Source organism: Peromyscus californicus, unplaced genomic scaffold (assembly GCF_007827085.1).
Source record: "Peromyscus californicus insignis strain IS unplaced genomic scaffold, ASM782708v3 Scaffold_9__1_contigs__length_137607984, whole genome shotgun sequence".
Classification (NCBI taxonomy): domain Eukaryota; kingdom Metazoa; phylum Chordata; class Mammalia; order Rodentia; family Cricetidae; genus Peromyscus; species Peromyscus californicus.
Window position 1 is genome coordinate 61,350,069 of NW_026294617.1, and position 14,944 is coordinate 61,365,012.

General features: G+C 39.6%; 1 long non-coding RNA gene across 1 annotated transcript in view; it reads right to left on the minus strand.

The window, feature by feature from the left end:
* The window catches only part of LOC128106339 (uncharacterized), a 78,764-nt gene extending 69,024 nt beyond the window's left edge, over window positions 1-9,740 (minus strand). The window contains exon 1 of the long non-coding RNA XR_008216668.1: window positions 4,414-9,740. This is a non-coding gene — a long non-coding RNA (uncharacterized LOC128106339). The remainder of the gene's footprint in view (window positions 1-4,413) is intronic.
* Between the last annotated feature and the right edge of the window lie 5,204 nt (window positions 9,741-14,944).

Genomic DNA, 14,944 nt, shown 5'->3' on the forward strand with positions numbered 1-14,944 from the left:
AGTCTGGAGCAAAGGTTCTCAGCCTGAGGGTCACAGCCCCTTTGGCAGACTTCTACCTCCAAAATTATTTCCATTATGATTTGTTATAGTAGTAAAATTACAGTTATGAAGTAGCAGCAAAAATAATTTTATGGTTTGGGGGTCATCACAAAACAAGGAACTGTGTTACAGGGTCACAGCATTAGGAAGGTTTAGAACTACTACTCTAGATGCTTCTTTGCCCTGTCCTCCATGTAGGAACACAGCAAAAGATTTGTTTTCTGTAATCAGAAAGTGAGCCATCTCCAGTCACCTGACCTGCCAATCTTAATTCTGAATTTCCCAGACCTCAGAACTGTGAGATATAGATGTTGTATTGTTTATAAGCAACTGAGGTTGGTATATTTTGCTTTAGCCACTGATCCAAGAGAGAAATTGTCACTGAGAAGTAGACCCGACTTTGGAACTGCACAATGTGGCAGCAGAGTTCTCCAGGTGAGTTACAGAAAAGCCTAGATTTCCATAAGGTCACCTTTGAAAGTAGCTCTGGTGAGACATCAGAAAAGAACAGAGTTGTAGAGAAAGTTTCAGTCTTAGAGAACACTTCAGAACTGGGCTGGGAAGATAGCTGAGTTAATAAAAGTGCTTAAATTCCTTAATTTGATTCCCAGAATCCACATTAAAAAAATAAAAAAATAACAACACAGCCTGACCAGGGGTAATGATGGAAACTTGTCATCCCAGCACTGAAGAAGCAGGCATAGGCAGATTTCAGTGTTCTCTGACCAACCAGTCTACACTCCATGTCAAGTTTCAGTCCAGTGAGAGACCTTGACTCTACCCCTCCTCTTCTCAGCATTCTCTTAATCTGCTTGCCTGCCTATACTTCCTGCTGGCTACTGGCCAATCAGCGTTTTATTAAACGAGTGTACAAGAGCATTATCCCACAGCAGAAGGAGAAGCTTGGCTTGCACTGAAGGCTCATACGGAGGCTCTTGGAGGAGAGCAGCTGCTTAAAATGGATTTGTTAAACAAAGAGGAGAAATTTAAAAACGTTGAAAACTCTCAGTCGATTCATATTGGAAAAAAGTGAAAACACTGAGCTGTGACTAAGAAGCCATTCGATAAATAAATTATGAGGAAACAGTCACCTCAAAAGAAGTCAGGCACTATGGAACACAGTGTACAGCTCAGTGGCAGAGCACTGGTCCAGTATGCATGAGGCCTTAAGTTTAATTCTTAGCATCATTAAAAATAAGTGAGTGAAGAAAGAAAGAAAGAAAGAAAGAAAGAAAGAAAGGAAGGAAGGAAGGAAGGAAGGAAGGAAGGAAGGAAGGAAGGAAGGGAGAGAGAGAGAAAGAAAGAAAGAAAGGAAGGAAGGAAGGAAGGAAGAAAAGAAAGAAAGAAAGGAACTTGTAGAGAAGTAGCCCTGAAAGTGAGCCAGGGACTCTTAGGGTTTCTGCAGTCATCACAGGTCAAGAATGTACTGGCTGTGTCCACCTTGGTTTCACAGGGTCAGGCTATCTAGAAACAGAGGCAGGACATCATCATGAGAGCCCTGTGGCCATGGAATCTCAACTCAGCAGAACAGCTTTGCAAAGGGACAGTAGAGAGAGAGAATTGGGGCAGAACAGTGCCTACCAAGCTGGGCACTGGCATAACTCCCCTTTCTTTGAGCCTAGAAGGCTAGGCATCACACCAAAGGTGCATTCTCAAACCTTACAGTCCAAAAATTGAATGGCACCAGACCACTAAGTTTTAAACTTGCCTGAGACATGATCTTTCCCTTTTTCCTTTTCTTTCAGTTTTCCCCTTTGAGTATAGGAAGGTTCTACTCTATAACTAACCCACAACTACATTTGAAAGTGAGTAGCTCCTCTGGCTTCATAGATTCATATCTGGGAAGAACTCCTCACGGGATAAATTTCCCCTCTAGTCCAAAGCTAAGTAATGTAGATGCTTTGTGAATGTGGGCTTTAGAGATCAGGCTGTACTGAGTTAAGAGTCTGGAGACAACAAAGGGGAAGAAGTGTATTTTTCATATGAGACACACGGGTTTTTAGGAAACAAGAGGGTGAATGTTACACACTAAGTATTTATGCCAGCCTGACATTCTTATATTGAAATTTTACTACCCCCACACACCATATTGGTATTAGAAGGAAGACCCTTGCGGGGTTATTAGAACATGAAGGACAAGCCTTATGGAGTAATTCTGATGCCATGTAAAAAGAAACTCCAGAGAGCTGGCATGCCCCCCACTACCAAGGACATAGCTGCCTATGAAGTAAGAAGCAGACCTCACCACACACCAACCCCGAGCTTCTTGGACTTCAGTTACCCAACTTCACATGCTGAAGGTAATTTACTTAAAGTGATCCATCTAAACTGTTTTTTGCTATTATAATATGGATTGACAAGTGCAGAGTAGATGGTATTTTTTCATTGATGATTCACAATATTTATCTAAAAATCTATCATATGATATACTTACATTTTCATAAGGAAAGATTGATCATTTAGAAGTTACTAACAGTCACATGGAAGTTGTACTAAATCATCTATTAGCCTTTGTACGTGTGTGTGTGTGTGTGTGTGTGTGTGTGTGTGTGTGTGTAGTGGAGGGGAGAGAGTCAGTCTTAAATGTAGCCTCAAACTCACTACTTTTCTCCTTCAGCTTCTAGTCTGCTCACTCAGCATTCCTCACAAAGAGAGAGAGATGTATTTTATTAGAATATTACGTAATTCTTGAGTTGTTCAAACTATAACATAAGAATCTTGTGTATTCAATAATACACAATGAAAATTACATTATCATAAAAAGACAGATAAATAAGTCATTAAATAACTGGATCCTTTTACTGACGGTAAGGCCAAGGAGAGTGTGGTAAGCCATGCCATCCACTCTTCCCACCCTCAGAGGCGGTCGTTCATTGACAAAGGGCTCTGGTGGTGCCTGTGACAAAAAATGGAAATAACTCCTCCAGAGAGTCTTTGCTACCCACAAATAGAGGATAAAAACATTCTCTTCTTGGCCTGAGTAAGTGAACAAAGTAACCACAGAGACAGGTGGATAAACAACCTCCCAGGCTCGCCTTCTGCTCACATCAGTCAAGTGAAGTCAGCATCTCCCAGCTTAGTTTCTCACATCCTACCCAGAGGATCCTTGAATTTAGAGCTGGGCATGACACATGGGAAGAGTCTGGAGACTAAATGTGCACATTAAATCTCTATCTTTCTTCCTTAGGCTAATAGTTGTCAAAGTATTATATATATGTATATATATATATATATATATATATATGCATACTATGCTGCAATATGACACATGCATAATTGTTGATGTAACAATAATAATACTTTTTATAGGAATACTTTCTGTAACCACATGTGAGCTTGCTTGTTTATTATATATGATCAAAAATCAGCATCTGTGGTTTCTCTGTGTGTTTTTTATAAAAATGAGTCTTATCATTTGAATCTCCTAGAACTCATACATTTAGTAAGCAGTAACTATTGGCTTAAAGGCTCCTTGGCCATATGTCTGGTTATATTCCTTTTCTGAGCTATAACTACTTAATATACTGATGATAGCCAAGACTGACAGCTCAGACTACTAGTCTCTTGTATGGTTTTGGAGTTCTTTTCTGGGTGATAACCCTAAATCTCAGCCTCCAATTTGAACTGCTTGCCTAAGGGGTAGACCTATGTACTGAATTATCCTCTCTTCATTTCCCTCCGAATCCCCAAAAGTGAGGTTGTGTGCTGAGTCAGCTCAGTCCTTCCGAGAGTCCATTATTAAACACAGACAATTTTTTACTGAAATTAGATTTTTCATATAATGTATTCTGATTATGGTTTCCTTTATCCCAACCCCTCCCTGATCCTCCCTACCTCCTGACCCAAATCCACATCCTCTCTCTCTCTCTCTCTCTCTCTCTCTCTCTCTCTCTCTCTCTCTGTCTCATTAGAAAGGAAACAAGCATGCAAAAATAATGATAAAATAAAACAAACAAACAAAGTTGACTAGGCCAAAGCAAACAAAAAAGCCAAAAGAAACTCATAAGAAGCATATATAGACGCAGAGGCTCACACATTGACAAATACAGAAAGCCCATAAAAACACAAATCCAGAAACCACATTATATAAGCCAAAGACCTATAGGGAAAGAAAAAAAATCCTAGATAAATCATTATGAGGCAAAAACAAAACAAAACAAAAACCCTCCAAAACTACCATTGAGTTTGTTTTGAGTTGGCCATCGACTGCTGTGCATGGGGCCTGACCTTAAGAGTGATTTGTATACCCTATGAGACTCTGTTAGAGAAAACTGATTTTTCACTTGTGAGTGGGGGCTTGAAACCCAGACATTATGAAAAAGCAAGTGATACAAACTCACAGGAATACATACTTGAATCAGAAGCATTACTCACGTGAGATGTTGAGTTTTGAGTGACTGTATCATTTGACTATTACCCGTTTTCTTGGACTTATTTCTGTCTGTGGAATTCACACATTGAAAGTCCTACACAAGGCAGGGTGCAGTCTTAGCTCTGTATTCAATGCTGTGCATGGTTGTTTCCAATGACAGTCAGCCACTTTCAGAGCAGCTATATTAGCAAAACTGGCAAGCACTCTGAAGAGGGCAACTTCCCCTGGAATGCCAGCCGGTGGTCTTTTTGCTTTGAGCTCATTACTAACCCTTCCCTGGATCTACAGTTTTTCAGAAGAACTGCAAGATGTATTTTTTTAGGTCCCTTTACTGAGTAATTTCTAGATAACTCATTTAATGGAGATCCTTATAAGCAATCGGCTTAGGAAGAAATGGAAAAGCCAAACATTCTGATTGGGATGCCTTCTTCTAGTGAAGTCCCTGTCGTAGTTTCCTTCTAATGGGTCATTGTGACTCTTGTGACACGTCTTCCCTCTGTTCCCTTGATTATTAAATCACACGCTCATTTACACGTCGCAAGAGGGGCCCCTGGTTTATTCATTCTCCGCAATTCAGAGATACATAACAACGTCCCCATGAAAAAGACTTGTACTTTAAATGGTAAACGAATGTCTCATCCTTGATCTCATTAGGAAGCAGACACAACAGAGTAAATTTAACTGGAGAAATTCTATATTAAAGAAATAGTAAGCTGTGAGCAATAATTCTAAAGATGTAGTAATGGCGTTAAAAGGACATCGGGGCTTGCCCATAGCAAGGACAAACTTGGCCAGGAGAATCCTTTGCTTGATTAGCCCTGAGTCTTGTTAGGGAAGGCGTGGTTGCAGCTCCTGGATGGCAGACTGGGCTGCTGAGGTTTCTGGGCTGAAGCTGGTCCACACTCAGCAGACAGGAAGGAAATGAGCCAGCCTGCAGGGTGCGGGCGTCCAGCCCATAGGCGAGTCCACAGAGGAAGTCTGGGTGCTGCTGAGGACGCCAAGCCTGGAGCATTCAGTGTCAGTATGCTCGGCTATAACTTTCTGAAGGCGGTCACAGGGCTTGAGCTGAGCCTATGAGGTCACTGTGTCCTCTGGATACGTGGCTGGACAAAAAGCCACCACATGTTCTCACCACACGCCCACATCACGGATGGAATAATGCAGCAGAAGCCAGAAGGCTAATTCCAAAGCAAAGCTGCCCAAAGGAGGGAAAGAAGGAAAATCCCGTTTTTTCTTCAGCGTGACTCTCGCGCCCTCTATCGGCAAAGTTGGCATCATGCGGTGTTTCCAGAGCTGCTTTTTGAAGAGGAAACATGGCCACTGGTGACAGACTGCTGGATACGATTACAGGTGCAGAGACCGGAGTATCAATAAAAACAGATACAATCCCTGAAAAAAAAAAAAAGAAATTGGCACGGTCTTCTTTCGATCCTCACGGCTGGCTCTTGATTGATAAATTCGTGAAGTTAGTTCCTCCGTTTTATAATGGTATCTTTCTTTGTCTCCTTGACCTATCAAATTTGTAAGTCGGAAATTTAGTGTTCGTTTGATGACTCTTCTTTAGTGTAGTGCCTTTCTCTGTAGCAAACATCAGCCCCGAATAAGCTGTCTCGTTTTTTTCCTTCTCAACTTCAAACTTACCATTATTTGTCATATGGATGACTATATTTATTTCTTGTTAAGAAATAACTAAGTGCCTATAGTTTATGAGGCATTTCACTTGGCACTTGAGGTAGGCAGATGATTCGCTTGTTGCTTGTAGCTTAAACTGCACTTCAAAGGTAAAATAACTACTCTATTGATTAATAACATTAGTAATTCCAAACACAAATATTGAAATAATATGACTACCATGATGAAGATAATGAAAAGAACAGAGATATTCTTACATGAAAAACTGCTTCATAACCTAATTGTAAGATTAGGGGCCTAACAGACTGATGCTAGCTTCATACATAGAGACTCTGGTGGAAGATGAGGACGAACTTTCCAAACAGAGGGAACAAATTCTGTAAAGTCAAAAGCAAAATTCATTTAAGGCTCTGAGAATTCTTTTAAGGATCATAAAGATGTGATTAGATGGAAGGGAGTCTGAGAAGGGACACAGTAGAGAAAGGTCTTAGGAAAATAGGAGATGACATTGTAGAGTGAACTAACCCACAGGCCATGTTAAGAATTAGAAGACTTTTAAAGATGTAGGTATTTTCCCCAAGATCTTTGATATTTTTTTTCTAGTAGATCCTCATTTACCTTCATTTTGTAAGTCTTTTCTGTCAAGCCTCTAATGCAATTCTGTTATCCAGGTCTCCTTCCCCATCACAAGTCTCATAAGTAACCACTCATCTTTGAGATGATCTTGGAACAAAGCCATACCCTCTTCCATGCTTCCAGTTCCAGCCTTGTTGGGGTACCCATCCTGGAAGATGACACTCTGAGATTCTCTGCTCTGTAACCTTGTGTGACTGACTCTCTGTATTTATGGGGTGCAGCTTTTGCTGATTCTCTCATTCAGCTGGCTTGCTTTGTAATTGTCAGTTGTATTATGAGGGCACTTGCTGTTTTAGTCAGCTTTATAATTACTACAATGCAAACCTTGTGATAGGCCTATCAAAAAGCTAAGAGATCTTTATTTTAGCTCCTTATTCTGGAGGTTCAAATTTAGTATTGGGTGGCATGACTTTCTTCAGCCTCTGATGGATGTCACACATCATTTGTGGGAGCAAGTACTTTCTGCTCAAGACAGGAAGCAAGGAAAAATTGGGATCCCACAGCACACTGAGAGGTATATGGTAGTGACTTCAAAGTCTCATTCTAGGTCCTGCCACTTAGTGTTCCAGCAGCACTGCTCAACAGTGTCATCAACCTGGAATCCAAGCTTGCAGCCAATGGCCTTGGCTGGGAGAAATTTAAATCCAACCCATACATCTCAAGAATGCTGTAGAGCAGGGAACTGAAGTGCCATGCCATCAGATGATAAGGAATCTAAGCTCCCTGCCATTAGCCTACAGAAAAGGAGGCATTTACCAACATCCATGGGAACTGACTATCCCAAACAAACCATAATGTGAGTAAAGCCCTAGACCTGTCGACTGAAATCTCATGAGAGTCTGAACTAGGGGACAAAAGCAACCAAGACCTTCCCAGATTCTAGATATGAAATAGACCCATAGTTAGTTATCAATATGAACACATACCTGATCAAAACATTCATGCTCTGAGTTAGTCTGAACTTCTCCATCAATTAAATTTCACAGGGATGAATTTAAAGAAGTTACCTAAATACCAAGATCCATTTTTTCCCTAATATTTTTGTTTGTTACCGTTATCTGGGAAGAGATTCCATTTGATATTATGATAAGATCGATGCATCGGTCCTGCTGTGTTCAGCATTGTTTCCCCACAATAGTCACTTTGATCTAATCACATGAATATTGAAATCTCAGCTTAAGCAGGACACCTTTCAGGAGTTGTTCCTCCCAGGATGCCCAGACTCCTTATATTCTCCTTCACTGTATATCTATAGCTCTTTTAGCAAGCATCTACAACACTTTTAAAAGTTTATTGATCTTGATTTCACCTCAAAGATTGCTCATACACCTGTAAATTGTCATGACTCCCTGAATCTACTGAAAATTTTAGTTAAAAAAAAAGAAAAAAATCACGAGGCAGAGCTTGTAGCACAGTGCTAATGTTGTGTGAGCTGATTACAGGATTCCAATCCTAGGAATGCATACATATTCCTTTGAAGTCATGAAGCAAGGACCTCAAAAATCGTTATTACTGAAATGTAGATAGCATACATAGAGGCTTCTGAACAGAAGAGACGGAGGGAGGAAGCTGAAAAATCACCAACAAAGGCCCAGCAGAATTTTTGAAAAGGTTCTCTTTTATCTGCCTTTTGAACCCAGTAGTGCATGCTTTTGAACAGGTAAAATGAGATACCCAGAAAGTCTGTCTTCGCCCCTAATCGAGGAAACTTACCTTTGAAACAGAGACCTCTACAGAAAATCACAACTAATTGAAATGTAGCCTTGTAGACCCCAATCCCAGTAGATACATCTACAAAACATTCCTGCACTTAAGGCTCAGGAGATATTACTGAAGGGGGTCAGAAATATTGTAAGAACCAGAGTATCACAGAGTTTGCAGTGAGATTGTGTTTCCCAGTAATGACAGAAGCTACACCCCATAAAGTCTCACCAATATGATTGCCCACACGTGAACTGGACAAGACAATGAACATGCCAAACTGGATGGAGATAATCCCGGGAAGCCTCAATCCTACACAAAGAATAAGAGGCAACTAAGACAAGGTGGGAGCAAGGTGATGTGGCCTTCCCGAGGGAATAGCACAATTGTTTGTCCAATACCAAATGGTCAGACCTAAAAATATACATAAGAGTAACATACAAACCGAGCAGTTTGTATTTATGTATTTAGCAATATGTAATAAAATCAAATATATAATATATATAATTTAATATATGTGTGTAACAATACATATATGTATATGTGTGTGTTTGTATAACAATGATTAATTTTTTAAAAAAAGAGGCAATAAATTTGAAAGAGCATGGAGGGGTATATGGGAGGATTTGAAGGGAGGAAAGGGAAGGGAGGAATGTTGTAATTAAGTTATAATCTCATACGGATAAAGACGTTCTGTACCATACCCCCCACTGACCTACTGGAGGTCATTGTGTATATTATCTATTTCTCTATAAAAACCTCAAGGGACATAGAGCACCATAAATAACAATGTATCACCTGAGTCCACTAAACCGAAAACACAGGGGCAGAATTTTATAGTTATGAGAGGTCACATTGCCTCCAAATCTGTCTTGCTGCAAAAATCATTAGCTGCTCACTCATGTAAAGTGATGAAGAGGTCCTACAAACTACACATTAAGTTCCATTTTCGCTCAATCACATGAATTCATGATAGCAGGACTTGCTCCTTGGCTTGGCACACTCACTCCTAAGAAGTCAATCCAAAGAGCAAGCTTGCTTGACTGTTCATCATTGTGAAGTACTCAAACAATTTGGAATGATCAGCCAATTTTCCACATATGCTGTGGGATGATCTGTATGTCAAATGTGTTGCTCTGATTGGTCAATAAATAAAACACTGATTGGCCAGTGGCCAGGCAGGAAGTATAGGTGGGACTAACAGAAAGGAGAATTGAGAGAACAGGAAGGCAGAGGGAGACACTGCCAGCCACCGCCATGGCAAGCAGCATGTGAAGATGCCGGTAAGCCACGAGTCACGTGGCAAGGTATAGATTAATAGAAATGGATTAATTTAAGATGTGAGAACTAGATAGCTAGAAGCCTGAGCCATTAGGCCAAACAGTTTAAATTATATAAGCATCTGTGTGTTTAATTTATAAGTGGGCTGTCGGACTGCCGGGACTTGGCGGAACCTGGAGAGAAAACTCTCCAGCTACACACATATACCAATTTTTTAAAAGTACCTAGTAGAAGACTAACTAAAGCAATGTTTTCCACTAATGCAACATCATTACATCACCCTACATTTCTGTGATTAGACTCCATCTAGGACAGGAATGTTGCATACTTTGTTGCTTTGCTAATGGAAAACATTATATTTACTTTTCTGAAATTTTTAATAATAAAGATGAATATTCCAATGCAACATAGGAAATACACTGTATATAGGTAATAATGAGTAGATGTATGTGTCAGTAACACACATGTTGCAGAAAGCTGTATTGAGAAGAATTGTACCAGTTGATATTTCCTCAACAGATTGACAAAGGTGCTGATTTCTCAAGCTGCACAGAAATCCTCAGAAACAAACAAACAAAAAAATGGATAGTTTTGATTTCTTTAAATGTCTTGTGCTGGGCGGTGGTGGTGCACATCTTTAATCTCAACACTTGGGAGGCAGAGGCAAGTGAATCTCTGTGAGTTCAAGGCCAATCTTGTCTTCAAAGTGAGTTCCAGGACAGCCAGAACTGTTACACAGAGAAACCCTATCTTGGAAAAAAAAGTCTTGTAATTTCTTTAATTACCAGCTGTGGGAGGGAGGAATTAGGTAAGTCGAATGTCTCAGTGATATCATACTTTATGCAAAATTTATTGTAAAAGAAATATCTATTTTGTGGAAAATAATGCCAGAATATTTAAATTCACAAAAGTTGAGACTAATAGATTATTAATGTTAATAAATATGAATTTTACCTCATTCAGACTAGAAATGAAATGCAGTAATTATAAGAATCTGTTCTCTGCTTAAAGCTCCATGTCAAAGCTTAAGACAGTTTCATCATTCTTACACAGTTGTCAGTATCTCCAAAATCAGCAGAATGCATTGCACATTATTACAGCTTAAAGTAGTTATTCAAGAATACAAGAAATATCAAAATAAGCATCTCCTGTTACTTAGCAAAGTAAAAAGCTATTGAGAGTCTTGAAAGTATGCTAAACTCCAAGACCAAAAGTCACATAGTTATATAAGTTCTTCAAGTACAGTAACTCTTCTGAAATTCCAAAAACAGCATTATCATCTACACAGTTCATGCTTGATAACTGTGCAATCAAGTTATGAAAAACATTACAAGAACATCTCCTAGTGTTTTCAGTAAGTTTCAGTTTACAGTTTTGTGTTGGGCCATTTGACAGCTGTCTGAGGGAAACCCTGTGAGTGCAGGCACAAAAACTAACATCAAAGAGGACAGAATGAAAACTCGGATCAGACTGACTTCATCAACATGGATCAAACTTTGGGAGTCTGATGCCAGGCAGTTTATTGTCAGTATATTTAAATACAATATAATTTGAAAAAAAAAGATTTCCTGGTATAATATAACCTCTGGTGCATAGGAAGCATAATTACATCAAAACTCAACTCAAGGTGCATGTCATTTCTTCAAAGAAGATGGGTTCTGGAAATAGGCTACCTATATTAGCTTAAAGTCCTAAGGAAGGATCTGGCCTGCTCTTGGTCATGCAGATAGCATAGAGGTCATTTAGGATATTAGCCACCTCTGATACTGTTGTGTGAGCTTGAGGGAGCCTCTTGCTATATAGATAACGTAAGGGTCATTTAGACTGTTAGGTATCTCTGGTCCTGGTTGTGAGAACTTGATATGGCCTGGCCCCAAAGATAATGCAGATCACCAGGCTATTAATCCCCTCCAATTCCCAGCTTTCTAGAAAAAAAAAAAAAAAACAAGTTTGAAAGAACAATCCTGGGTGCTTAACATCCCTGGTTTCCCTGGAGATCTGTGGGTGCAAGGATCTTCATACGCCCAACAGATGCCTTCAGCCAGAAGCAGGCTGCAAGCTTCAGGTTGGACATGCCTGCATGAAACTGAACTTCCAAAAGGTCACATTTAGTCAAGATGAGACCCACTTATCATTTAAGGTGGGTAATGCTTTTGAAAAACACTTAAGTGGCAAAAAAACCCTTAAGTTTGAGTAGAACTTTACAAATGAAGATCTGCACCAGACAAAAATAAAATAAAATGGTGAACCATATCCACAAAGACAAAGTAACTTCTCAATGTCATGAGGAAAAGAGTGGGCATTTAATTTACTGTAGCCAAACTATTGACTCATGTGATCCTCTAGTCAAAGTGAAAGGAAACACTTTTCTCTCTGTGTTTCTTCATTGTGCCGATCGGTAAGTGCAACGTGTGTTTGGAGGGCTTCTCTTTTTCTGAAGGGAAATGGAGGGGGAGTGGATCTGGGGGAGAGGGGAGCTGGGTAGGGGAGCTGGGAGGAGTAGAGGGAGGGGAAACTGTAGTCAGGATGCATTCTATGAGAGAAGAATCTCTTTAAAAAAAAACATAAGCTCAAAGATTGAATATAAGATTTTCTAAAGAAAGATTTCTATTTTCTTCTTACAAAAACAAACCTTAAGATAGGAATTGCTGTTTTTGAGATGCTATTTGTGAAACTGGAAATTTCCTTTCTGATGCTGATTATCTGAAAGAGTTTCATTAACAGTAGATGCCAATTTACATTAGTTTTACTGGTGGTAGCTGGTTTATATCAGTTTTCCCCTACTTTACCATGCCAACAATAATGTGTACACACACACACACACACACACACACACACACACACACACACACACACACACACATGCATGCATATGTAAAGACACCATACAGAGTCCATTCAATGTTGCTAATATGTATATGTGTTTAGGCATGATTACTTAGGATTGGGTAATCTATCTGGGGGCTAGTCACTGGAAAATGCTATGTCTCCTCTCAGCAGCCATTAATTGCTCTTCACCTAGGGGTGGCAGTTTATGAGATTTTCCCTATCCATGTTGGGATTTCAGCTGGTGTTGTCACTATCCCAGTCTTGTTCAGGTGACCCTATTGTTTAGATTTCATGGGTGAAACTCCTTGTCATATATAGAAGATACTATCTCTCAACAGATGTCCTGGTCCTCTGGCTACTATAACCTTTCCATCCCTCTTCTGAGATGTCCCTCTTAGCTTTAGGTGTAAGGCTTATGCTGTAGATATATTAATTGGTGTAAATAGGCTTTGACAATGTGTTGGTATGTTTTGGGGAAGGGAAGCTAGGTCAGGCTCTTACGAATCTTTTCCATTGAAATATGATCTCATGTATTTCTCAGTCACTGCCCTCCATATTAGTGTCACAGAAGGCAAGAGTGAGGTGCAGTTGGGAATCCCCCTTTCCTGGGTCACTCAGACTTGGACAACCAAACAGGAGGTTGGATCTGGTTATCTTTCCTAATCGTAAGCCAGTAGTAAAATTGGAATGGTTGTGTGTATTTGAAAATGCTTACTTCCCCTTCTGTCCATCAAAAATTCAAATGGCCTTTGCTCCGATATTTTCTTATGAGCCCCATTGAGCTCATAGATTTGAAATTTACAGAAGTGTGCCCCCTTCCCACTACAGGGTCCTTGTAAGTCTTAATGTTCAGACTTGTCCACACTGAACTTCCAATAATTAAGCGGAGGAGGTCAGGTTTTGCTGGTTCCTTTGGGATTGCCTGAAAATCTGTGGTGCCCAGGATTCACCTGTCTTTCCAGTGCTGGAGATGAGTCAGTGATTTGCCCTGCCTCCTCACCTTTTGTAAGGAAGCTAGACAAGTTCTTGAAATCTTAGTCTTTTTAAAGACAGACTCTGTGACTATGCCTAACCTCATCAGACTTTCATCTGTGCTATGGACTTCAAAAACTGCTTTGAAGATCTCATATTCTTACTATTGGAATCTCTTTTCCCCCCTGGTTTGGCCTCTAATGATCTCCCCTTCATAGTGAGTTATATTTTTCTTTATACTTTGATATTTTTCTGGAAACTTTCAATTGTAACTTTACCAGTTACTATGTGTTTGGTGCTTCTATAGGTATCCCCATGCTTTATTCTGCAATCAATTTGTAGTGCATGGATACTTGTAAAGTCTGTTAGAAAGAACTAGAGCATCTGCTGCCCTAGTTTTCCTACTTCTAACATGAAATGACAGAGTGTTCTACTCAGTTCTTCATGGATTATGTAGTTTTTCCATTCATCTGGTTAGAACCAATACTATTTTTGGTTCGTCTGTAGCTTTTGGTTAATTTTTTTAAATACAATTCTGTGTTGGCTTGCATTCAGCTAGAGACTCAAGGGAGAGGTCTTACAGAGTTCTAGCACTTTGTACAGTTTGTTTTTCCGTATTCTACTCTGTTTTTCTTATCTGCTTTGGCCTTTTTATATTTCCACTTCTGTCTGCTCAGCTCCAAAGGCCTTCAGGTGATCCCTGAGGAGACATGGACATCTCCTCACAAGGTAGAATATGCACATGACACAGTTCTCTCACTTACTGTCCACGCCTCAGGGATGACTCTCCTACATAAACAGAAGTCCAATTGCTGAAAAACTTGCTCTATTTCACCATCCCAGATGTGATCATAAGTGAACTTTCCGTCATTCTATCTTGACTAGAAGAATATATTTCACAATTTGATATAAAACTTTTAATCACTCATATATTGTAAAAAAGAAATACAACAAAAATTGAGCCAATTATGCTTGAAAATTAGGATGATAAAATTAGGGCCATTGAGATGACTTAGTGGGCAAAGTTCAATCTTTAAGACCCACTTATATAAAGAAGAGAACTGACCACACAAAGTTGTCTCTGGTTGCCACATGTCTGTCATGACATGCATGAAAGAAAATAATTGAAGGTGCTGGAGAGGTGGTTAGTGGTTATGGGCACATGCTCCTTTAAAGGGGATTTCAGTTAGGATCTCAGCATCCATGTCACCTGGTTCACAACATCTGTAACAACAGCTCAAGGGAATGCAACACCTCTGGATTCCCTTGGAACCTGAAAACACATGTCATATGTATACAAAGACATGCCTACATATAAATAAAAATAAAATAAATCTAAAAATTTTGAATTTAAAAAATTTCACAAGTCAATATTAGCACAAAATTGTCCTTTCTTATAACAGTATGTTACAGCCAGGTTTAAAACTCAGGTCGTAGCTTAGTCTTTAAGAAAGAACATGAAAGTGATGTTGTTAGTCATAC